Source organism: Silene latifolia, chromosome 1, assembly GCF_048544455.1.
Source record: "Silene latifolia isolate original U9 population chromosome 1, ASM4854445v1, whole genome shotgun sequence".
Taxonomy (NCBI): Eukaryota; Viridiplantae; Streptophyta; class Magnoliopsida; order Caryophyllales; family Caryophyllaceae; genus Silene; species Silene latifolia.
The window spans coordinates 165040874-165065526 of NC_133526.1; the positions used below are offsets into that span (position 1 = coordinate 165040874).

At 43.1% G+C, this 24653-nt stretch overlaps 1 non-coding gene across 1 annotated transcript; it reads left to right on the forward strand.

Annotated features, from left to right (window-relative positions):
• Positions 1-2302: 2302 nt before the first annotated feature.
• Positions 2303-2409, forward strand: LOC141624670 (small nucleolar RNA R71). Its single transcript, XR_012534480.1, has one exon. It is a non-coding gene; the product is annotated as a small nucleolar RNA R71 (small nucleolar RNA).
• Positions 2410-24653: the final 22244 nt, after the last annotated feature.

Sequence of the window (24653 nt, forward strand, 5' to 3'; positions counted from 1 at the left end):
TAAATCATTAGTCCCTCCCTCACTTCTCTCAAAAATGATAATTATCTTGATCAAAGCATAAAAATCCAAAAATGACAAAAAATGCAATGTAAGAATTAAAATGTGAGTTAGGGAGTTAGAAATATTTACAAATGGTGGTTTAGGGAGGACTCCACCAAACTCTCATCATTAGTGAGATGTCATTGGGGCATGTCTAAGGTGTTGTTGATGTTGCTCAACACCTTGAAAAAGTAGTCAAAAGCTTGTTCATTATTATAATAAAGATCCTCAATAGACCTTTGCACTTGTTGTCCTTCATATTGGTTTGATCGATAGCATTACCAATGTAGGGATTGAAAATCCCTTCAAACTCATCGTCCCAAAGACCACAAACTTCATCTACTTGATCACTAAAGATCTCTTGAGTTGATAGAGACAACTCTCCCATTTTCTTGTCTTGGCCAACGAGGCCATCCTCTTCAGTGCTTGACTTTGGTGAGATTTTCAAGCTCTCTTTGTTACAATTCACTTTCTCTTTGAATGGAGCATCATCAATTTTCTTCTTCCATTGGAATTCCGACTTCTTCCTATCATCCTTCCGGCTATAATGATCAACCATAAAACATGGTTCATGCAAACGGGGAGCTCTCATGGTCTTGTCAAGATTGAAAGTTATGCTCTCATCTACCACTTCTAGAGTGAGCTCTCCATGCTTCACATCAATCACCGCACCCGCGGTGTGTAAGAAAGGTCTTCCTAGAATGATTGGAATGTTGGAGTCTTCTTCCATGTCAACAATGACAAAGTCCACCGGGATGAAAAATTTCCCAACTCTTACGGGAACATCTTCCCATATCCCTAATGGTGTCTTCGTCGATCTATCGGCCATTTGAATTATGATATTGGTGCATTTAAGCTCTCCCATCCCCAACCTTTTACTCACCGAGTACGGCATAACACTCACACTAGCCTCTAGATCACATAAGGCTTTGTTGATCGTGGTGTCGCCAATGGTACACGGTATTGAGAAGCTTCCCGGATCTTTAAGTTTTGGAGGTGAACTCCCTTGAAGTATTGCACTACTCACCTTAGTGAAGGCGATAGTCTCAAGCTTCCGGATCGACTTCTTCTTTGTGAGGATGTCTTTCATGTATTTGCATAGGCCGGCACGTGATTGTCTAATTCCGTGAAAGGAATTGAGACTTCCAAATTCTTCACAATTTCCATAAATTTTCCAAGTTGGTCATCAAATTTGGGCTTGGCTTGACGACTTGGAAAAGGAAGTCTAATCACAATGGGCTCCTTCTCCTTGACCTTGTCTTCATTTTTCTTTGAAATTTCTTCTTTTGATGGTTCTCCATCCTTGGAGTTTTGCACAATTTCTTCTTTATCACTAGCTCCCACAACTTCATCCTCAACTTGCTTCTTCGGTGCTTCATACCTTGTACCACTCCTCAAGTGAATGGCACTAACCGTTTCATGTCTTGGGGGATTACTTTGAGGTGGTAATTGCCCCTTTTGTCTTTGTGAGCTTGAAGATGCTAGTTGAGTCAATTGGGTTTCCAACATTTTGGTGTGAGCTAGGATGTTGTTGATGGTGATTTCCTTTGCTTGACTATCTTTTTGCATTTGAGTGAAAAACTCTTGTTGATTCTTTTGCATTTGGAGGACCGCTTTTTGGACATCAAAACCTTGGTCATTTTGTTAATTATATGGAGTTTGATTTTGGTAACCTTGGTTTTGGTTGTAAAAGGGTCTTTGATTTTGGTTTCTCATGGGAGGTGGGGTGTATGTTGGTTGAGGGTTTTGAACATTTTGGCTTTTGTATGAGAGATTTGGATGGAATTTGGTGTTTTCATTGTAATAGTTTGAATAAGGGGTACCACTCTTGTATGCTTGAAAAGCATTCACTTGTTCATTTGTTCCCCTACATTCACTTTGGTCATGTCCCAAAGTTCCACAATTCTCACATATCCCACTTGGGATTGATGAAGAAGCCGTCATGGCATTAACATGATGCTTTGGTGATTTTGAGGCTTCTTCAAGTCTAGCCATAGCTTTTTCAAACTTCAAATTAAAGGTATCAATGTGAGCACTAAGTTGAGCACCCAATTGAGTAATGGAGTCCACTTCATGCTTTCCTCCTCTAGTAGCCTTGCGAGGTCTACTATATTGTGAGTTATGGACCGCCATTTCTTCAATTTTATTCCAAGTTTGATTGTCATCAACTTCGGTGAACATTCCATTTGATCCCATGTTGAGAATGTTCCTTGAATCTTCATATAGACCGTTCCAAAATTGTTGTACCAAGAACCACTCGCTAAGTCCATGATGAGGACATGAGCGACAAATTCCCTTGAATCGTTCCCAAGCTTCATACAAGGATTCCTCATCTCTTTGCTTAAAGCCCGTAATTTGAGCTCTTAGCATGTTAGTCTTTTCCGGTGGATAGAACTTTTTGTAGAAAGCTAAAGCCAACTTCTTCCAAGAATCAATTCCGAGAGTAGCCTTATCAAGGCCTTTCAACCATTGTTTCGCGGTGCCAATTACAGAAAAAGGAAATAAGACCCATCGAATTTGGTCTTGAGTTACACCGGTTTGAGAAATCGCATCACAATAGTCACAAAAAGTCTCCATATGAGAATGACGGTCTTCACTAGGCATCCCCCCAAATTGGCTTCTTTCGACTAATTGGATAAATGCGGATTTGGCAATAAAATTTCCGGTTAAGTGTTGTGGTGTGGGAGTACCATTGGGTAGGTTCTCCTCGGTGGGTACGGAATGTGATGAAAACTTAGGCATTGTGGGTTGATTTTGTGTTGGATTTTGTGTTGGGTTCTCCTCACCTTCTCTTGCAAAAGGGTTGATGAACTCAATAGTATTTGGTTGAATATCTACAACCTCACCAATACCTCTCAACGTTCTCCTAGCAAGTCTTCTATTGGTTGTCAAAGTCCTTTCAATTTCGTGATCAAAGGGTAACAAGTTACCTTGTGATCTTCTAGACATGAAAAAAATATCAAACAACTCGAAAACAATTAGAACAAACCTTGAGGAGTTTTACTTCCCCAAGGCAAAGAAAGACACAACTAATAACAATACAAGAAAATCTAAATCAAGTTAACACCGTCCCCGGCAACGGCGCCATTTTTGGTCGTGATCCCTCGTGGGGTTTAGTTTTCAGTACTTGTCATTAGGAGCACCTAGACCAAAATACAATTTATAACTTCACCAACAACTCTACAATTAGTAAAGAGGCAAGTAAAGGTCGGATCCCAACGGACGGGAATTGAGATGAGATTTTTATTGCAACTAGCGGTGTCTAAGCTAAGGGTGTCACAATTGGGGTTTGAATAGAAGATCACTAAACTAATTAACAATGAAAGTAAACAAGCAAGATGAATTAAAAGGGATGTAAACAATTGATAAACGGCACTAGGGTGTCATGGGGTCATAGGGGAATCATGGGAATTGATCATACAAACATGTTCTCAAATTATAAGCAAGCAATTATTGTTGTGATGGATCGAGTTGGTTTATATCTTACAATCCTAGGAAAGTTTGGGTCCCGAAGCCGAATCGATTAGATTGTACAACACCTACAAGTCGACTTAATCTTCCCTACTCAACTACATGCATGGTCTAATGAGACTCGAGTTGGTTTATGTCTTACAAGTCTCATTGAAAAGATAGGTGATGGGTAAAAAATGCAAGAATTCATAGGCTCACATTTCATCAAACATAACATGTGCATAAGTTGAGATCACAACAAGCAAGCAAATAAACTATGAAAGCATATTAATTTAAGCATGAATCATTCCCCATGTTGGTTTCCCCTAATTACCCATTAACCCTAGCTAAGGAAACTACTCACTCATTATCATGTTGAACATGCTAGCAAGGTTGTCAATCATACCAACAAAGTGAAACATGATGAATAAATGAAAGTGATTAACAATAATTAAAAAGGGATTAAGAGAAGTATACCTACTAATGATTCCAATAATAAAGCAAAGAATAAAAGAAGTACTTGATGCTTGATTGAGAAGTTGTCAATCTCCCAATGATAACCCAAATAATCTTCAATTACCCAAAATAAAGGATCAACAAGAGAGAGATTAAGGAAATAAAACTTGTATTAAAACTTGATTAAATGTTGATTACAAGATTAAAGAGAGATTTGATTGATATTAACTACACTAAAAATTGCTAAGAAGAACATGCTCTTCTAATTAGACTAATGAGATATTTATAGTGGGGATTAGGTACATAAATTAGGGTTTACTAAGGGCTTAAATGACGATTAAGTCCTTGAGGAATCGCCGGTCTCTAGGGAGACTCCGGTCTCTTTTTCGCCGGTCTTAGAAAAAGATGTGCATTCTTCCTTGAAGCTTGTAGAAGACGAAATGGAACTGTCTGGGAATCCGGGCGTCTTTAGCACGGGACGGGCGGATTTGGGAGCTTGTGGACGGGCGTCCAGAGAGTGAAGACGGGCGTCTTCTGGAGGTTCTGCCCGGGCGTCTTGTGGAGGAAGATGCTCGGATTGTGGTGGTGGACGGGCGTCTTCAGGGCAATCCGCACGGATTGTCAGGCAGTTTCTTTCCTTCTTCTTTTCTTCCTTTTTCTTCATAAAATCCTTGAGGATTTCCTCGGGGATGCAAGAATCTTTTCTCATCATTGCCCATCTACTATAGTATGTACAAAGGCCTTCGAATCTTGTCTCTCCTTGATGCTTGGTCATTGAATTCAATCAATTTAGCCTCATTTTGCCATGAAAATGCAAGGTTTGCACTCCTTTCCTACCAAGGACACAAAACCTCAAAGAATATGCAAAACAAAGAATTAAAGACAATAAATGACCCAAACATGCACTAAAAAGCATGGGAACAAGGCTAATTCGGGGACTAAATATGCTCTAATTATGGTCACATCAGTATTTTGCGTGAGGCGGTTTGTATATATGTGTTTTTGGATTATGGTTTATTTTGTGATTTTTGGCTTTCTTTTTGTGTTGTGTTTCGGAGAAGCGATGTCGGCTGGCAGTTCCCTTTTTGATTTGCACCAGTTTCTGCATCGTTAGTGTAGAAAACAGGCAACAGGCAACAGGTAGCACATACGCATAAACGTGAATACGTAACAAGCATTTGATTAAAAACAAAAATTAACCACGATGACTCGAAGTTAAAAATTGGAATTTGAAATTTGAAATGATATTTTGAAAATTCCGCGACAAGTCGTCACGTTTGGACTTCTCAAAAGGAATCGATTTGAAAATTTGAGCAATTAACTCGTGTCTTGAATTAAATTGCATCGAAATTGTTGGAATTGGTTTGTAACTCGAAAAATTCAAAATCGAACCGTCTGGGGGTGAATTTTAGAATAGATTTTTGCGAGTGTATTTGATTTCATTTTCGTGAGATCAAGGCTCGGATTTTTGAGTACTTGAAATTTTGAGGAAAACTGATGTCGTGTTATCAATTTTCGATTTTTATTTTTGCTGGGAAAAGAGCGAAAAAGCGATTTTTTTTTTGGAATTTTGACTGTCATGGAAACGATCCGTCGCGGATCGGGGCGACTAGCCCTTCCCCCTTAAAAAAAAGAAAGAAGAATCCGTATGTTTAAAGCTGCGTCATGGAAACCGTGTCGGATTTCGTAAAACATGAAAACAAGGAAATGCGAGTGTGAGAAAACACAAAACGTCCTGGACCGTCCCGAAGAGGCGCGAGCATTCCGGCGGGAGGTTTGAGGTGTCAGTAGGAAACACAACTTGAAAGGGACAATTCAAGGTGGGAATCCTGAGAACAGGCCCAAAAAGGCGCGAGCAGGTTGGCGATAGAAGTCAGCCTCCCTTTTTTCGGAAAAATGGCGCTGATTGTTTTGTATAAATAGGGATGTTTGTGCTTCATTGTTTCATCATCCGAAACACAAAAAATATCTCTAAAAAAAATTCTTCTTCTTCCACAAAAAAATTCATGGATGCCTTTGAGAATGCGTTGCGACAATGGTGCCGGGATTTGTCGCCTCCCGAAAAGTATCAACTCGTTTGCATGGGAGTTGGTCAATTGTTGGTGCTTCGTCAAGTTAAGGTGCAATCCTCATTTCTTGAAGCATGCTCTCGGTTTTGGGATTCGAAACATCATGGTTTCGTTTTTCCGAAAGGCGAAATTTGTCCTCTTGCCGAGGAAGTGGGAGCCATTGGTGGGTGGCCGGGTTGTGTTCCAGTGCTTCCTCCGACTCGGTTGTGTTACAAGGAGAAATTCCGTTCAATGTTGGGCTTGTCAACAAGCCAAGTCAATTTCCTCCTTGGTCCTCATGGTGTGGATATGTTGGCTCTTATCAACATCTTTTCAAACCGATTGGATGCCGATGTTTTGGAGGTGGCTAGGAGAAGGGATCTTGCCTTTTGCCTTGTCCATGTATACCTATTTGTTGATGCTTTGAAGAAGGAGGGGCCAAAGTGCTATGGTAGCATGACCCTCGTGCATGTTGTCGAGCAAATGGCGCATGGTAGGGATCCATCATGGTTGGTGCTTGGCGAGATCATCCAAGCTTTGGACAAGAAGGGTTCTAGTGGAGAAGCTCCCTCGTTTGGATCTCCAAGGATCCTCCAAGTGTGGCTATTGGAGAGGCTAATGTATGCAGAGCCTCCGGTTGATTCTTCCTCTTATTCTTTCCGTCACCTTACTATGAGGAAGAAGTTGTACTCGGATAGCTTCACATCCACCGAGGCCTATTGGGCCGCGAGATTGGCGGAGGAGGGTGGTCCTCATATCCGTTGGGTGGTGACATGGTGGCACTTGAGGTCCTTCACGGGGTTGCCCGCTTCGGGTGCTAGTCCTCGTTCTTTGATGGTGGTGGGTTTGAAGGTTGCTTCCTTCATTTATCCCGAGAGGCTCATGAGGCAAATGGGGCGTCAACAAAAGGTGCCCGCTCAAGATACCCTTGTCCAAGAGAACGTTTTCCGGAACTCTGAGCTTGTGGAAGTCTTCGAAAGATGGTGGGCCACTCGGCCGCTTTGGGAGGTACCAAACCCCGTTGCCACGACATGGGTGACTCCCGCTTATGTCAAGTGGTCAAGAGCTCCTACCTTGGAGGAAAGGTCCAAATCACATAAGGACAAGGTTGTTGACTTGAAGTATCGAGATGTTGGCAAGGCCAACCGTGCTTTCTTTGAGGATTGTGTTGATGGAGCTAGCCCGGATGTGATGAGGCCACCAAAGAGGAGAAGCTTGGGGCCCAAAGATGTAGTGGGCCATGCATGGGCTCGTTTTGGATCGAGCATGGGGTCTTGCAAGAGACCGGAGGCCATCCCCGTTGTAGATCCGTTCCAAAGAGGAAGTTCAAGCTAGGCGGGCCAACAAGAAGAACAAGGGGAAGATGTACCCCGAGGGAAAAGGCAAGGGTAGAATGGAAGAGTGAAGACCTCCATTACCCATTTTATTATTATGTTGTATTAGTGTCGTGAGTTTTTATTATGTTGTACTAGCTATGTATTGTGTGTTTTGTGCTAGTTTTATTATGTGAGGCGCTTTAGCCGACACCGTAGCTTTGACAAGTTGTAGACTTGCCGAGCTTTATTTGTTGTTGAATTTGTAATTCCTCCCATTATTAATTAAATAAGAGGATTGCTTGTGTCAAAAGAAAATTGTGAACGCTTGTTTCTTCCATCCATTTTGTAAAGGCAATTCGGTTTGAATCGTCCTAAACATTTGCACTTAGGAAGTGGGATTTTTGTAGGGAGGGAGAAAGGCTTCTTTTTTGTATTTTGTGGGAAAGGGAATGTTTTTCCCTTTCTCTTTTTTTTTTCGAAAGTTGATATGGGTGATTTTTGTATGTGGGTAAACATAAAGGAATGTTTTTTTTATTATGGGGATGTGTGTTTTTGATTAAGGGTATGGTTGTATCCTTCTTGTGTAAGAAAGGACTACCTACGTATCCACCTGAAGAGGTGAAATCAAACCATGATCGAAGTTCGAAATGTTTTGTAAATTTGATTGGGTTTTATGGTAGTATCCCTCATGTATAAGAGGGACTGCCTACATATCCACCTGAAGAGGTGAAATCAAACCATGCTCGTAGTTCAGGGGTGTTTTGTTTGAGTGCAAATGGATGTTGCCTTTGACAGATCAAAGGGCATTCGAAACGGGCAAGGTGCCACAACTTAGACTCGATAAAACATGCAATTTCAAATCAGAACACGTTTGAGGAACTTGACTTGAAAGGGTTAAGGTGGTCGCTAGTTGTAAAACTAGGGTGAGGTCGTTGGTTACTACGCTTCAAGGGTAGTATTTTTTTGAGTTGGTCTAGGTTGGTCGGGTTTATAAAATCCTCCCCGTCTCGGTCACTCAGTCTCACTGCGCCCCCCGAAAGTATTTTCTTGATCAGGTACGGCCCGACCCAATTGGGTTTGAATTTCCCCCTCGGATCGACGGGTAATGGTGCTCGAACCGACTTGAGGACCAAGTCGCCTCCCTTGATGTTCCTGGGTTTAACCTTTTTGTTGAATGCCTGTTGTATACGTCGTAGGTATAGCTGGACGTTGTGCAAGGCGTTGAGCTGCTGTTCTTCTAGAAGTGTGAGTTGTTCATACCTTCGACGGGTCCATTCCGCCTCAGGAACCTGACTTTCTAGTAGGATGCGTAGAGATGGGACCTCTAGCTCTACCGGCTGAACTGCCTCCATACTGTATGCTAGGTAGAAGGGTGTGGCACCTGTCGGTGTTCGAATGAAGGTTCGGTATCCCCAGAGTGCGAATGGGAGTTTGCTCGGCCAATCGCGGTAGTTGTCTTGCATTTTCTTGATAATGGTGACAAGAGTTTTGTTCGCTGCCTCCACCGCTCCGTTGGTTTGGGGACGGTAGGGGGATGATCGATGTCGTTTGATCTTGTATTTGTCCAGCAAGGCTTATGTTTCCGCCCGGAAGTGAGAGCCTTGATCGCTGATAATTTCACGGGGTACCCCATATCTGCAGATGATGTTGTTTTGGATGAACTTGGCCACTTGTTTGGCGGTCAAGACTGCATATGACTGTGCTTCTACCCATTTGGTGAAGTAGTCGATGCGACGAGGATGAAGCAATGCCCCTTAGTGCCTATAGGGTTGACTTTTCCGATGATGTCGATGCCCCAGGTTGAGAAAGGCCAGGGTGATGTTATGGTGTATAAAATGGATGGTGGTATGTGTTGTATGTTGGCGAAGATTTGGCAATTGTGGCAATGTTTGACGTAGTTACGGCAATCGGCTTCCATGATGGTCCAATAGTAGCCTAGCCGCATGATCTTTCGGGTCAGCATCATTGCGCTCATGTGAGGGCCACATTCTCCATCGTGGACCTCTCCCATGACTTTTCTGGCTTTGTGATGGTCAATGCAAAGGAGGAGAATCCCTTGGGGTGTTTTTTGTATAATTGGTCTTGGTTTATCACGAATTGTGATGCAAGTAAACGTATGGCTCTTTGTCCTCTTGGGTCAGAGTTAGGAGGGAATTCATTTTTGGTTTTGTAGTTGAGGATGGCTTGGTACCAGGGTTCATCATGGTTTTCCTCGTCGTTGTTGACGGCACAGATGTGAGCTGGCTCGCTCCTTCTCTCGACGCATAGGGGCATCGATGTCATGTCGTCAGGCATGTTGACGAGCGCGGCAAGTTTTGCCAGGGCATCAGCAAATTGATTTTCCTCTCGTGGCAAGTGGAAGTAGTCGACTTGGTCGAAGAACTCGGCCTCTTGATTGATTTTTGCTCGGTAGGGAGCTAAGCTGTCGCTTCAGATTTTTCATGATCCGGCCACCTGATTGATGATGAGTGAGGAATCGCCGTGGACCCTCAGTCTCTTGATGCCAAGTGTTATGGCTGCTTGTAGGCCGATAAGGCATGCTTCATATTCGGCGGCATTGTTGGTGACGGCAAAGTCTAGCTTGACTCAGATCGGAACATGTTCCCCCTCTGGTGATATTAGAAGGATTCCTACCCCGAAGCCTCTTAGATTAGATGCGCCATCGAAGTATAGGTCCCATGCGTCGGAGTCGGCACAAAGGATGTCTTCGTCAGGAAGTGACCATGTGTCGGTTTCTGGATCCTCGTGGACGGGGTTTCTGCTAGGAAATCCGTGACTGCCCTTCCCTTGATAACCTTGAGGGGTACGAACTTGAGATCAAATTCGGACAGCATGAGTGTCCATCTAGACAGCCTTCCGTTTAGTACGGGTTTTTCGAAGATGTATTTGACCGGGTCCATCTTAGAATAGATGTGAACCGTGTAGCTGAGCATGTAATGTCGCAGCTTCTTTGTTGACCATACTAGGGCAAGGCATGTCTTTTCCAGTTGGGTGTATCTCGTCTCATACTCGGTGAACTTCTTGCTGATATAGTAGATGGCTCATTCTTCACTGCCGACTATTTGTGCTAACATAGCTCCCATGGCCGTGTCGGTGACAGTCACGTATAGGGATAGGGGAATCCCTTGTTGAGGTGGCATGAGGACAGGAGGTTTGGATAGGATTTCCTTTATCCTGTCGATGGCCTTTTGACAGTCGTCATTCCAATCGGTGTGATCGAAGGCGCGAAGTTTCTTAAAGATTGGTTCGCAAATCATGGTGAGCTTGGCTATGAAGCGGCTGATGTATTGAACCTGACCGAGAAATCCCCGAATCTCCTTCTCGTTCTTAGGCCGAGGCATTTGCTGAAGGGCTCTGATTTTGGTTGGATCAATTTCAATGCCTCTTTTACTGACGACATGTCCCAATATTTTTCCGGAGGTGACTCCGAATGCACATTTATGAGGATTTAGTCTCATGTTATATTTCCGCAGAAGAGCGAAGAATTTCCGGAGGGCGTTGATGTGGCCGTCCCGTTCTTTTGATTTGATGATCATATCATCGACATATACCTCTACCTCCTTGTGCATCATATCATGTAGGAGAGTGATAGCGGTTCTTTGATAGGTAGCTGCGGCATTGATGAGACCGAAAGGCATGACCGTGTAGTAATATGTACCCCACTGCATAGTGAATGCAGTCTTGTGCAAGTCTTCCTTGGCCTTTTTGATCTGTTTGTACCCAGCATAGCCGTCCATGAATGATAAGAGGGCGTACTCGGCGGTATTGTCCGATAGGATGTCAACATGTGGCAAAGGGAAGTCGTCCTTTGGACTCGCCTTGTTCAGATCCCTGAAGTCGACGCAAACCCGAATTCTCCCGTCTTTCTGATACCCGTCGTTGTGAGTACCAAAAATAAGATTTATAATTTCCTATTAAGACTAACCTAGGCTAGTGGTAACAGGGTCGAACCACAAGGAGGCAGACGTAATTTCTAGCTGTCAAATAAAAGTCTAAGGTAACGATTATGAGGGTTGATTTGGGTCGGTCTATAGCTAAGAGTAAATAAAGACAATAAACTAAAAAGACGGATTAAACAGATAAAGAAGGGGTACTAGGATGGTCGGTCCATTATAGCTTTGGCGGCAGCATACTAAGTCGGTCTGAATCAAACACATGTGAGGCGGGAAAACAAGAGGTCCTCTCGGTCCACTCCTAACAGATAGCATCTTTCGATCTCGCTATAAGTCCCTAATATCACTAATACTGACTCTCGTCCTGAAGGGTGACTAACGGTCTAAACTATACCTATCTTTCGATCTCAGCACAGTTTAGTCATTTAATTGGTGGTCTAACAACTGTCCCTATCTTTCGATCTAATGGGTCAGTTATAAATTAAGCATCTAACTGGTCGCATGCATTCGATTCGTTAAATACAACATTAAAATCAATTAAAACGAAAGGTAACCTCACGTGGTCAGTCGATCGACCAGGTATGGCGGTCGATCGATCGACACGCGAATCATCCAAAACAATACTACGCCGCCTACGCTATAATTCGCCTACATCCTAGCACAATTAATCTAGCTACTCATGGTACTGATAAAAACAACAATAACAATATAAACTAATGAATTCATGCTTGAAGTATTCAAATAACAAATAGCGATAAACGATAATTGGCTTTGGATACTAACTAGCAATTCTATACTAACAATGAAATAAGGATGAATCGAAATAAGGCAGAAGAATACCGAGATTTCAGAGGAACGATTGAGAATAAGAACGAAAATTCCAATGCTAACCAATATTCCAAACCCTAATTATAAAACTAAATATTACTGTGTAAAAACTTAGGTAGAAATTGGGATCAAAAACTGAATGATTATTCTCATGTTCTAGGTTACGTTATATAGCAAACATACGTAACAACTTATTATCAAAACCTAAACATAATGGGCTTGCGCTTCCTCGGTCTTTTAATTCTCGTCTGGGATAGCAGATTGGTCGATCGACTGATGGTAGTGGTCGATCGACTGATCCTCGATGTCTGATAGCTTCGAACCCGCAGTTGGTCGATCGATCAAGGTAGTGGTCGATCGATCGCTATTTGCTACTTGACTTCTATAATCTCGTGGATTTGTCTTTTGGGCCTCAAAATGCGCGCCAAGCTCGTTCCTTAAGCGAATACTTCACGTCAAATGCAATGCAGGATACTCGGGGACGGATTTAGCTCGATTTCCGCTGGATTCTTCACATTTCTGCAGTAATGTACAAAAATACGGAAGTAGACGGAAATAGGGAGAAATGTAGCATAAACTACATGAATGAGCTCTGAAATGCGTGTAAAATGAGGTGCAAAACATCACATAAAAGACACGCATCAAACTTCCCCAAACCAAACCCTTGCTTGTCCCCAAGCAAGAACTAGACTCGATCTAAATGGAACGAGTTCAATCTCAGAGCGAATTGCAATAAGTAAAGCCTAAACCAATTTAATGCACAACCAACAATCAACTAGCAAATGAATCATTCAAACGAGTTATGGAGTCGTTAGAAATATTGCTGAACCGTCAACTGTAGAGACTTATCAAATTGGACTCTCACGGGTCGCTCATATCACTCAAATAAGCACAGGTGAATAATGTAAAGATAGAAAGAATTGGTTTGTAGTGGCACTCACCTAATTACGACCTATAAGAACATGCCTGCAGTCTAATATGAAAATAATCTCTACAACCGTACATACGCATTCCAACCAACAAATGACCATGACACATGCCGAGGTATATATGTGGATATGTGAGGTATGGGTAAGAAGAGGCAAAACGTTTTATGGTAAAGTGGAGGTACAGGTGATCAAGCTAGTACCGAAACGGAACCATATGGCAACATCCAACTTCTTGCTCAAAACAAATGAAACGGTGCTACAGCAAGCACAAATCTCACAATCTCCAGGTATAAAGGTAATCAACTAACTCCTCATAAGATAAGAATAAATCATGGGAGCAAAAATCGCCAAAAGATAAAGACTGAATCATGCGAATTGATTTTCCTTCTCGGACCCTAGTCGATCGACCAGAATTGGCAGTCGATCGACTGCTTTGAACAGTACAGAACTCTTTTTCTTTCTTTTTTTTTTTTCGAATCATTTTCTCTTTGTTTTTTTTTTCTTATTTTTTTTCAACTTTTTCAATTCTTTTTCTTTCTTTCCTTTCTTTTCATTCTCCCAACAACATCTCAATCGAGCAAAAGGCTACCAAAAACAAAGTGACAATCCCAACAACTAAACTACTAGCTTGACAAGGGCAGGCTAAATGTAGGATGTAGTTAACGGGACAAAAAGGCTGTTTTTGGCAGTGTGGAGCTTATGGGTAAAATGAGAAAAGGGAAACCTCTACCACATGTGTCAACAAACCACAAACCCGAATGCATACAGGTATTAAGCAGATTAAGTTCATATTTATGCAAATTGATACGACATGTCTCATAAGGAGTACTACCCACATTCCTAAATAAACCGGTCATAGATGTCACCAGTTATAGGCTCTAACTCTCAGAAATATGATGTAGCTTGCCAAATATTTAAGTCAAGTCTCAAGCTCAGCAAGATATTTAACGAAAACTCGTAGATATGCAAATACGATTCTACTAATAACATGTTAATTAGCAAGGCTTAGGCGAAAACAGATGCAATTGCAATATCATCATTGAAATACTACCGTTCCGACTCAACCTATATGCTAAAATAAACGTGATATTTTTTTTGAATTTTGGAAATTTTTCAATTTTTCTGGCTGGATTTTCTATATTTATAAGAAATGAAATAAACGATGCAAAACAAAAATGTAAACGTGAATGCAAGCAAATGATATGCGACGCAAAACCCTTCCCCAAACCAAATCGCACAATGTCCCCATTGTGCAAAATCATGTAATGAAGAAAAGAGAAATGGGAATTTGCGAGAAATCAAAACAAACAAGACATGAAGTGAAAGTTGGGAACTCACAAGACTTTAAGCGCAGCAAAGGAAACCTCCCCAAACCAGCGTGAGCTAGGAGGTTTCAGTAGCCAGCAGTGCTACTAATAAGTACCTGAAAGACAAAACAAAACCCACGCATAAAATCGAGAAAGACAATAATGAAGCGGTATTATGTGCATAATTGGGAAAAATAGAAGAAATAAATAAAATGACGGAAGATAAATTGGAGTAGAAAACTCCCTTAAGTCCGCAAATCGACCAAACATAGCAGGAGGGAGGTCGTGAACAGGTACAACAGTGCAGCGCGGTCGATCGACCACACCACTCAGTCGATCGACCAAGTGAACAGGAACAGAAGCTCCTGGAAACCGCAGACCAGTCGATCGACCAACCAGACCAGTCGATCGACTGGAAATACTGCTGTAACTTCTTATTTCTTCGTATTTGCTCAATAATTTGAGCTAATAAGGTTGAAAACCTGCAAGTGCACAATAATACGCGCCCAAAATTGCGCAAAAACCCAAAGCAAAGTCTAAAGCATATAAAATCCTAAACAAGCGAAATAAAATGCGAAGTTCCGCGCACACAAAAGCAATAAAAAGTGTTTAAAAACAATAAAATGTTTGATAAGCAATGTGACCAACTAGTAGTTGATCAAGAACAGCCATGGTATGGCCCACTTTGTCGGCCTCTGGCTACTAGAGGTAGCCTCAACTGTGCTTATCTTGTCAGCTGCACCCTTCTTAGCTTCCATGTCCGTATGGCTCAACGGATCAACACTTTCATCATCTCTCAGTCAATGATCTCTTCGGAATCGTCGGAATCCAGATCGGACCTTCTCACTCTGACCGGCTCATCATCAACTTCCTCATCGGTGGCATAGCTAAGGCAACCAAGACCTCCTCTTGAAATGATTTGCTCCTTCGCGGCTGGAGCAACAAGTGGCTCTCCCTTCCCCAAACCAGCTCCTGCAATGTCTAAAACAACAGAATCTTCCTCCTTTTTGCTCCCAATCTGGGGCGGAGGGGTTACAACAGGAATAGAGATAGGCATATCAGGAAGCACAAAGTACGATTTCTTGTCAGAAACCGTATTACAAGTCACAGGCCACATGGGGTCCTTCTTTTTAGCCGGCTGGGCAAAAACGATGGAATGCTTCCCAACTTTGAAAGTCAAGGTTCCTAACCCAACATCTATGACTGCACCAGCAGTGTGCAGGAATGGCCTACCCAGAATGATAGGTATGTGGGCATCCTCAGGCATGTCTAATACAACGAAGTCAATAGGGAAGAAGAACTTCCCTATTTGGACAGGAATGTCCTCTAAGACCCCTATTGGCTGGACCGCAGATCGGTCAGCCATCTGTACTGTCATATCTGTCACTGCGAACCTAGTCATTTTCAGCTTCCTAGCAAGACTCAAAGGCATGACACTTATACTAGCTCCTAAGTCACATAACGCCTTTTCGATAGAAAAGGTACCTATGCTACAAGGAACGGAGAAGCTACCTGGGTCTTCTAGTTTATGGGGTGCAGTGTGGGTAAGATAAGAACACGACTCTTCAGTAAGTGCGACAGTATGCACAGTTTCAAGTGACCGCTTTTTGGACAAAAGTTGTTTCATAAATTTAGTATAAGCGGGCACTTGGTTGACTAACTCAAGGAAAGGTACTTGCACATTCAAGCTACGAATAACTTTTTCAAATTTATTGAAAGATACCTGTTTCTTCGTTGGCACTAGTCTCTCTGGATACGGGGCTGAGAGAAGTACCTTAGCCCTCTCCTCTAACTCGCGCATGCCGGTATCCGTGGACTTAGGCTGGAAGTCCACCACCTTCTCCTTATTGAAGCTTGACCCCTCTTCAGACCGTCTCAAATGTGAGCCATTAACCGTCATCGGATCGAACTTCGGAACCGGGACTGACCCATCAGCACTCGGGTCTGTCCCCAATATTTTCGGGACTGTCGTACCCCGAAACAAGTGATCCCTCAAGTTGTCGGGCATCGGAGGACGAAATTCTTCAACATCAGCAGCGATCTCAGTCGATCGACCACCTTGCTCAGTCGATCGACTGAGGTGAACAGTTCCAGAAGCTCCTGTAACACGCATACCAGTCGATCGACCGGGTATGTCAGTCGATCGACTGATATACCTGGTAGACGCCTTTTTCTTGTTATTATTCGTTGAAGCTTTCTTTTGACTCGATTCCGCTTCCTCTTTTGCAGCACCGTCCTCGACCATAGCAGGCCCCTCCAGGGCGGTCCCAATCCTTAAAGTAATGGCATTTAGGGTCTCTTTCTGATCAGTTTGAGTCGGTAAGTGTCCCGGGGCTCGAGTGGTATTCTTGCTAGCCAATTGAGCAATTTGGCTCTCCAGTAGCTTCATCCCGACCTCTCTAGCTTGGGATTCCTTCAGCAACAGGTTCTTAAACTCAGCAAATTCAGAATTCTGTGTTTGTTGCTGCTGCGGCACATAGGGAGGTTTCAGATATTGTTGTTGCTTTTGATGAGGAGGCACATAAGCTTGCTGCTGCTGTGGAGGTGGAGTCGGGTTTTGGACATTCTGGCTAGTCCACCTCAAGTTGGGATGAACATTAGGCTCGTAGTAGGTGTTTGTCTGCCTATAGTGTTGAAAGGCAGCACAAGACTCGAAGGGACTAGGGCAATTCTCTGAGACATGTCCGTCAGCTCCACATCTTTTGCAGACGAAAGGACCGTCTGTCACAGCATTTACATGGTAGATGCCTCCTTTTGAAGCTCCTCCCACTTTATATTTGTCGAACCTCGCAGTGAGAGCTTCAAGTGCAGCCACAGAAGAAGATTCAGCAGCTCTTCTTTGGTTGCCTTTCGAATTCCCATATTCAGCCTTATGAGTGGCCAAATCATCAATGATCTTCCACCCCTTAGTCGCTCCTATATTCTCAGCAAATCTGCCATTGGCTGCAGCATCCAAAATGGCCCTCTGATCGTCATACAGTCCATTATAGAACTGATTGCACAAGCTCCATTTTTCGAACCCATGGTGCGGAATGGTTCGCACCAGCTTCTTAAATCGGACCCATGCCTCGTGAAAGTTCTCATCAGGTCCTTGTTTAAAGCTCGTGATCTGAGCTCTAATGGCATTCGTCTTTGATGCAGAAAAGTATTTCTTGTAGAACGCCAAAGCCAAGGAGTTCCAGTCGGTGATCCCATGGGCAGCACGATCCAAGTCTCTATACCATTCCCTTGCAGCATCACGAAGGGAGAAAATAAACATGGTCTCTTTGACCTGGTATGGGGTCACGCCGGCTGGTGGGGATATGGAGCAGCAGTAATCAATAAAAATCTCCATATGCTTTGCTGCATCCTCATTTGCAGCTCCCCCGAATTGGTTCTTCTCAACCAAACTGAGATAAGACGGTTTCGGCTCGAATTTTCTGGCCTCCCCAGGTAATTCGAATCCTTTGTAAAGATTCTCAGCTGTCGGCTCTGAGTGACTGGCAATGGTTGCTTCTTCAGCCATGACTGGAATTTCTGGAGAAGTGACTGTCTCAGCTGAAGAAACAGAAGCAGGAGATGTAGGTGGATCTTCTTCGAACAACTCGTTCTCGTAAAAGCTTGACACAGTACTCAGCTCTTCCTCTGTCGGCAACACCCTTTGTGATCGTCTCAACTCGCGCAAAGATTTCTCAATCTCAGGATTTAATGGTACTAGTTCACCACCCTGTGACCTGCGCATAAGAAGAAACTACAGAAAGAATATAAGAAAAGTTTAAGGAACGGGTGTCCCTTAAACTAAGGAAGACTAAAAATAAAACAACTAAAAATTAGAACTATTGCCTCCCCGGCAACGGCGCCAAAATTTGATACCCGTCGTTGTGAGTACCAAAAATAAGATTTATAATTTCCTATTGAGACTAACCTAGGCTAGTGGTAACAGGGTCGAACCACAAGGAGGCAGACGTAATTTCTAGCTGTCAAATAAAAGTCTAAGGTAACGATTATGGGGGTTGATTTAGGTCGGTCTATAGCTAAGAGTAAATAAAGACAATATACTAAAAAGACGGATTAAACAGATAAAGAAGGGGTACTAGGATGGTCGGTCCATTATAGCTTTGGCGGCATCATACTAAGTCGGTCTGAATCAAACACATGTGAGGCGGGAAAACAAGAGGTCCTCTCGGTCCACTCTTAACAGATAGCATCTTTCGATCTCGCTATAAGTCCCTAATATCACTAATACTGACTCTCGTCCTGAAGGGTGACTAACGGTCTAAACTATACCTATCTTTCGATCTCAGCACAGTTTAGTCATTTTAATTGGTGGTCTAACAACTGTCCCTATCTTTCGATTTAATGGGTCAGTTATAAATTAAGCATCTAACTGGTCGCATGCATTCGATTCGTTAAATACAACATTAAAATCAATTAAAACGAAAGGTAACCTGACGTGGTCAGTCGATCGACCAGGTATGGCGGTCGATCGACTGACACGCAAATTCAGTCCAAAACAATACTACGCCTCCTACGCTATAATTCGCCTACATCCTAGCATAATTAATCTAGCTACTCATGGTACTGATAAAAACAACAATAACAATATAAACTAATGAATTCATGCTTGAAGTATTCAAATAACAAATAGCGATAAACGATAATTGGCTTTGGATACTAACTAGCAATTCTATACTAACAATGAAATAAGGATGAATCGAAATAAGGCAGAAGAATACCGAGATTTCAGAGGAACGATTGAGAATAAGAACGAAAATTCCAATGCTAACCAATATTCCAAACCCTAATTATAAAACTAAATATTACTGTGTAAAAACTTAGGTAGAAATTTGGATCAAAAACTGAATGATTATTCTCATGTTCTAGGTTACGTTATATAGCAAACATACGTAACAACTTATTATCAAAACCTAAACATAATGGGCTTGCGCTTCCTCGGTCTTTTAATTCTCGTCTGGGATAGCAGATTTGTCAATCGACTGATGGTAGTGGTCGATCGACTGATCCTCAGTGTACAATAGCTTCTGGAACCCGCAGGTTGGTCGATCGACTGAAGGTAGTGGTCGATCGACTGCTTGCGCTGCTACTTGACTTCTATAATCTCGTGGATTTGTCTTTTGGGCCTCAAAATGCGCGCCAAGCTCGTTCCTTAAGCGAATACTTCACGTCAAATGCAATGCAGGATACTCGGGGACGGATTTAGCTCGATTTCCCCTGGATTCTTCACATTTCTGCAGTAATGTACAAAAATACGGAAGTAGACGGAAATAGGGAGAAATGTAGCATAAACTACATGAATGAGCTCTGAAATGCGTGTAAAATGAGGTGCAAAACATCACATAAATTTCACGCATCACTTTCTTTGGTACAGGAACAATGTTGGCCACCCAGTCAGAATACTCAGACACTTTGATGAAACCGGCCTTGAACTGTTCCTCCACTTCTTCTTTAATTTTCAGGACCCATTCTGGGCCCATTCGGCGCAGCTTTTGCTTTATGGGTTTAGCCCCGGGATTAATGGGTATCCGATGCTTTGCAATTTCCCTGTCAATCCTAGGCATATCTCTGTAGGACCAGGCGAATACGTCCTTGTATTCGTGTAGGAGGTCAATGAACTGTTGTCTTTCCGAGGGGTCAAGGGTTGTCTCTATCCTAAGTTCTTGAGGTGTGTTGTCGGTTCCTATGTTAATAGGTTTGGTCTCCTCAATGATGGGGGTCCTGGTTTCCCGTTTGTCAAGTTCTTTGGCTAAGTGAGGTGGGTAGTCACTCAAGTCAAATTCCTCATAGTCATTAAGAATTGCATTGCAGTTAAATTGAGACGAGTCATAAGCAAACTTAGCGTTCATTAAGTTGACACGAGCGAAAAGCTCGGACAGGACAGACATCTCATGGTCAGTCAGAGGCGACACAGCAGAGGAGGTGGCCCCTGGAACAGGCTCCAGGTTGTCATCTTCCATGGGAGATGGGACGACCCTAGTTGACTCAGCCTCTGAAGCAGCCACAAGTTTGTGATAAATCAGCGGGAAGGGGACCTTGACTGGGACATCAAGAGTGTTAGGAGCTAAGACAGACTCTGACTCTGGCTCCGACTCAAATTCTTCTTCACTTCCCTCTTTGATCATAGGGCCTTCTCCAGTTGTGATCTTGAGAATGCGGCCTTGGCAATCGGTCCACTTGACAGTTTTTCTCCAGCCTTATGTAGCTTTCTCTGGGTCAGTATCATAGATTAAGGCGGTGGCGTCAAACTGGTTGTCCCTCAGAGCAATGTTGATGATGTCCTCATAGTCGAGGTGCTTGATGTTATCCTCTCCAAAGAGGAGAGTGACAGCTTGTCCGTCTAGGCATGGGGATGATTTAGACTCGGTTGATGCAGCTTCGGTGTTGTTGGGGATGAAGTAGCAGTCCTGGAAGACTTCTACACCCGGGTACCTGACCTTGGCCACAGAGTCATAGATCGACTCAGAAAAGCCATGGTAGAGCTCGGACTCTCCCTCGAGGACATAGTATCCATTGAGGGTCAGATGATAGGGACGGAGGATAATTCCGTGCTTCTTGCGCTTCCGAACTAGGAGGTTCATCTCCTGGATATCTTCATCGGTAGGTTCATAGCCCAGTCCGAAGGGGATGTTGGGGCCCTTAGCCTGTTTCAAGGGAGGTAAGGCGCTCTTTAGCGGATTGATGGGTAAACCTGGGAAATAACCCTGGCACACAAGGATGCGGTTGACTGTGAGGTTGGCAAACGGGTCATAATCAGAGGGTGTTGATTCGTCAGTTAGGACGTTCACAGCTTGAAGTCCCCACATCTCGTTGTCGTCCTCCTCGATGGTTTGGGAGGCTATTCCCTTTTTCAAGACAGCTTTGATCGGGGAAGCAGGAATCGTGATCGTTTTCCTGTTAAAGGGGACCCTGATTTTATGATGAAGGTGGAGGTAACCGCTTTGACGGCGTGGATCCAGGGATATCCCAGAAGCATGTTGAAGGAGGCATCGATGTCGACTACCTGAAAACTGGTTTGCCTTTCCAGTGGTCCGGTTGCGATGGTTAGAGTGATAAGCCCTGCGACCTTACGACGAGTGCCGTCATAAGCGCGTACTCCTTGATTGGTTGGGACCAAATCAGCTTCCTTGATACCCAGTTTATGAGCCGTTTTGAGGGGAATGACATTAACCGCAGATCCGTCATCCACAAGAACCATAGGCACATTCTTTTTGAGGCACTGTACGGTGATGTATAGGGCCAGGTTATGGTTGGCTCCGAAGGGAGGGATATATTCATCAGAGAAGATGATCGGGTTGTTCAGGTCGGGGAAATCCCTTGTCATGTGTGCTACTACTTCTTCGGCGGAGGAGGTAGAGGGCACAGACAGTTTTCTCAAGGCTTGTAGTAGAGCTTGCCGATGATCGAAGGATGTAGCAATCAGTTGCCAAATTGAGATTTCGGCTTTTGCTTTCTGCAGTTGTTTGAGGATCGAATTCTCGGGAGCCTTGGGTTGAGTGTCCGTGTCCGGGATAACCTGGTCGTTCGTTGTTGGAACGACCGCTGAATTGTTCGGGTTTTGATAGGGGCGTCCGGACCGGGTAAGATGACCGATCTCTTTTGCTCGTTTATCTTTCCCTGGGACTATATAGATATCCCCAGCATCATCTCTCCAGATACCATTGATTTAGGGATCTCGAGGGTACCTCGGAGGGATATTCCTTGGTGAGCAGTTTTTGTGAGGGAGATTTTTGTGAGGGTAATTTTTGTGAGGGTAGTTTTTGTGAGGTTGATTATTGTGAGGGTGATTATTATGAGGTGCATGCCAGAATGGTCGCGGGAGCAATCCATCCTGGTGAGGGTAGTTTTGGGTGTTTGGGGGACTCTCCCTCGGGCGTGGTATTGGAGGATTGAAAATCAATCGGCGGTAAGCATCGTCAAGTCAGGTAATCCTTTCGGAGAGACTGGCTATAGCTTCCTCGACTTGTTGGAACATGGCAAGCATAGTTGCGGCGCTGAATAAAATACCCCGTCCGAGACATCCTTCTCCAAGGCATTCACCTCGTCATCAATTAGTAAGATGAGGTGTAACACCCCCTCATACCAAGGTACCTTACCAAGGACTACCCTAGCATGAAAGACTGTTACCATCTCGGTTTCCCGAGGTTAGTATATCAAAGTTACCAATTCCAAACAACGTTTATTAAAGTATAAAGAGTTAGTGATTACATGATTCCAAAACCAAACCAAGGTATAACTGTGAAAGGTCTAATAACTACAAAGAATGCAAGCTAAGTCTCTTGACGGCGGAAGCTAGACTCGAGTGATGACTCCCCATGACTGTCCCATAGCTAAACATCTGCATTACCTGTCATAATCTGCTCACCATCCCCGAATGGATCACCGCAGGTTTTACAAAACAACAACACGGGGTCAGTTACTGCATAATCAAAGTAAGACAAGTACAATATGCAACCAGTTGATCATCCTCCATCCCCGGTCTCCCGATCTCACACAGTAACCGACTACACACCGAAGTGTGTAGCCCTGCCAGATTACCCATCGCAACAGGTAATCCTCGCCGCCAATGGGTGACCGCAGCCCATCCCCACCTAGTCCAGCTCATCAACGAGCGACTAACAATCCCTGTCCCTTAATGTGCACATCCCCTCCCGTGACTGGTTCCACGGAGGGCGAACTAGGGTGTGAAGCCACTCCCGCAAGTGACTCCACCACAATCACACACACAGCATCACGGCTGTCACAACACCATAACCATCACAACACAACCACACCAACATTGTCACCACAACACCCAACCTCCAATGATCAGCAGATAACAACAATTATAAAACATATGCAATCTCAATCAATTAACAGTACTGAGTAGGAGAAACCCTACCTTTTCGCAATCCAAGCACACTCAAGCAATCAATTATGATCCTTAACATATCCATCACCTACATAACATAATTATGTATAGTTACCACCTACTAAATCAATTAATCATGCACATAACCTAGACTCATCATAACTTAATAGGAATATCAACTTAAAAAACAAACACGACTTTCCTGATTTTCCAGCACATGACAGACTCAGAATAAAATACATAACTAATTCCAGACAAATCAAACTGATACAAGGCCAATTGGATTGAAACCCCATGAGTCTTAGCTACAAATTATATCTAACGAAGTTTTCTCAAATTCCAAACTTATTAAGGGTTTTCAGACTGATTTCCAAAAGCTGACAGAATCCGTCGCATAAAAAGTATTGATTCATAAAATGAGTTTAAAACATTATTTTTCAGAAATTCCAAATTCTATTGTCATCTAGACTCTACAAATATGATGTATGAAAAAGCCCCAAAACTGAATCGACATACAAATTAGGGTTTTAAATCATTTTCCACAACCAAATCAGATTCACGGACTTTTCAGCGACATGTTCATAAATAAATCACCTAGGACAAACCATAAAGAATTTGACCACGAGATTTGATATGCATAAACTAGACTTCAAATAAACAGGACTCTCTTTTCAAACTTTTCGAAGAAGACGACTTTAAAATAGTGTAAACAATTGAATGAAATCAACTTACCAACAGGGAAATCGAATTAGGTTGAAAAAGATGAGAAATCTCCAATCCAATGAAAGGCTCGACACTCTTCTTCCTCTCCCTCTCTCTAGTTTTAGAAAATGGTTTATATAGATGTTAAAATGAACTAGAAATGATATAAGCATTATAACGATATCCTTGGTCAAAACATAAAAGAAACCGTCAACTTGCTGAACCGCTTTACTCGGTCAAGTGCACTCGGCCGAGTAACACACACTCGACCGAGTACCAACCAAGTACTCGACCGAGTACTCCAACTAAAATACGGAGTATTACAGTCTTCCCTCCTTAAAAATAACTTCGTCCTCGAAGTTCCAACCCAACCTATAAAACATGGACACCTAACACTAACTCCACCAACCACGCTTACTTCCACACTATGGCTCACGATATCGTCTCAACTACAACATAAACTCTCAATGCTAACTCCACAGTACTATCGGATACCCACAACATAAGTGTTGCCAACTCTGTCTTACTTCCATAACGCTCACTAGCACCCTCAATACCAAGACAATCCACCAAACAAGATCAACCGTCAAAACGGAATGTTACATTCTACCACCCTTAAAACGAACTTCAACCTCGAAGTTTACTCACACTCGTAAACATCATACTACTACAAGCACTGCCATTACCTGTAATAAAATCAACCCCAACACAAATCTATCCTTTACTCTACACCAACACTCAAACTTCCGATTATATTATAACATGTACAACCATCAAACTCTCTTTGTCGCATCCTACTCCTCTTAAGATAAATGTTACGTCCTCGTAACTCACTAATAC